Raw genomic sequence first — 2,812 nt, 5'->3', positions numbered from 1 at the left:
CCGGCAAACTATTGGGAGATTATTTAAACTTTATACATGAAATTACTCGTTTTGGTCCCCGCTACACAGCCGTATACTTTTTATAATTTTGTGGAATCGGGAACCTTGAAATATTTAACATAACGCGGATCGACTGTCTCTGTCTCTTTCTAGATCGGAATTATCGATGTTTCCCGGAAAACTATTCGGAGATTAATTAAACTTTATACACGAAATTACTCGTTTTGATCCCCGCTACACAGCCGTATACTTTTTATAATTTTGTGGAATCGGTAACCTTGAGATATTTAACATAACGCGGATCGACTGTCTCTGTCTCTTTCTAGATCGGAATTATCGATGTTTCCCGGCAAACTATTGGGAGATTATTTAAACTTTATACATGAAATTACTCGTTTTGGTCCCCGCTACACAGCCGTATACTTTTTATAATTTTGTGGAATCGGGAACCTTGAAATATTTAACATAACGCGGATCGACTGTCTCTGTCTCTTTCTAGATCGGAATTATCGATGTTTCCCGGAAAACTATTCGGAGATTAATTAAACTTTATACACGAAATTACTCGTTTTGATCCCCGCTACACAGCCGTATACTTTTTATAATTTTGTGGAATCGGTAACCTTGAGATATTTAACATAACGCGGATCGACTGTCTCTGTCTCTTTCTAGATCGGAATTATCGATGTTTCCCGGCAAACTATTGGGAGATTATTTAAACTTTATACATGAAATTACTCGTTTTGATCCCCGCTACACAGCCGTATACTTTTTATAATTTTGTGGAATCGGTAACCTGGAGATATTTAACATAACGCGGATCGACTGTCTCTGTCTCTTTCTAGATCGGAATAATCGATGTTTCCCGGCAAACTATTGGGAGATTAATTAAACTTTATACATGAAATTACTCGTTTTGGTCCCCGCTACACAGCCGTATACTTTTTATAATTTTGTGGAATCGGGAACCTTGAAATATTTAACATAACGCGGATCGACTGTCTCTGTCTCTTTCTAGATCGGAATTATCGATGTTTCCCGGAAAACTATTCGGAGATTAATTAAACTTTATACACGAAATTACTCGTTTTGATCCCCGCTACACAGCCGTATACTTTTTATAATTTTGTGGAATCGGTAACCTTGAGATATTTAACATAACGCGGATCGACTGTCTCTGTCTCTTTCTAGATCGGAATTATCGATGTTTCCCGGCAAACTATTGGGAGATTATTTAAACTTTATACATGAAATTACTCGTTTTGGTCCCCGCTACACAGCCGTATACTTTTTATAATTTTGTGGAATCGGGAACCTTGAAATATTTAACATAACGCGGATCGACTGTCTCTGTCTCTTTCTAGATCGGAATTATCGATGTTTCCCGGAAAACTATTCGGAGATTAATTAAACTTTATACACGAAATTACTCGTTTTGATCCCCGCTACACAGCCGTATACTTTTTATAATTTTGTGGAATCGGTAACCTTGAGATATTTAACATAACGCGGATCGACTGTCTCTGTCTCTTTCTAGATCGGAATTATCGATGTTTCCCGGCAAACTATTGGGAGATTATTTAAACTTTATACATGAAATTACTCGTTTTGGTCCCCGCTACACAGCCGTATACTTTTTATAATTTTGTGGAATCGGGAACCTTGAAATATTTAACATAACGCGGATCGACTGTCTCTGTCTCTTTCTAGATCGGAATTATCGATGTTTCCCGGAAAACTATTCGGAGATTAATTAAACTTTATACACGAAATTACTCGTTTTGATCCCCGCTACACAGCCGTATACTTTTTATAATTTTGTGGAATCGGTAACCTTGAGATATTTAACATAACGCGGATCGACTGTCTCTGTCTCTTTCTAGATCGGAATTATCGATGTTTCCCGGCAAACTATTGGGAGATTATTTAAACTTTATACATGAAATTACTCGTTTTGATCCCCGCTACACAGCCGTATACTTTTTATAATTTTGTGGAATCGGTAACCTGGAGATATTTAACATAACGCGGATCGACTGTCTCTGTCTCTTTCTAGATCGGAATAATCGATGTTTCCCGGCAAACTATTGGGAGATTAATTAAACTTTATACATGAAATTACTCGTTTTGGTCCCCGCTACACAGCCGTATACTTTTTATAATTTTGTGGAATCGGGAACCTTGAAATATTTAACATAACGCGGATCGACTGTCTCTGTCTCTTTCTAGATCGGAATTATCGATGTTTCCCGGAAAACTATTCGGAGATTAATTAAACTTTATACACGAAATTACTCGTTTTGATCCCCGCTACACAGCCGTATACTTTTTATAATTTTGTGGAATCGGTAACCTTGAGATATTTAACATAACGCGGATCGACTGTCTCTGTCTCTTTCTAGATCGGAATTATCGATGTTTCCCGGCAAACTATTGGGAGATTATTTAAACTTTATACATGAAATTACTCGTTTTGGTCCCCGCTACACAGCCGTATACTTTTTATAATTTTGTGGAATCGGGAACCTTGAAATATTTAACATAACGCGGATCGACTGTCTCTGTCTCTTTCTAGATCGGAATTATCGATGTTTCCCGGAAAACTATTCGGAGATTAATTAAACTTTATACACGAAATTACTCGTTTTGATCCCCGCTACACAGCCGTATACTTTTTATAATTTTGTGGAATCGGTAACCTTGAGATATTTAACATAACGCGGATCGACTGTCTCTGTCTCTTTCTAGATCGGAATTATCGATGTTTCCCGGCAAACTATTGGGAGATTATTTAAACTTTATACATGAAATT

Source organism: Megalopta genalis, chromosome 9 (genome assembly GCF_051020955.1).
Source record: "Megalopta genalis isolate 19385.01 chromosome 9, iyMegGena1_principal, whole genome shotgun sequence".
Taxonomy (NCBI): Eukaryota; Metazoa; Arthropoda; class Insecta; order Hymenoptera; family Halictidae; genus Megalopta; species Megalopta genalis.
This window is presented reverse-complemented; position numbering follows the sequence as displayed.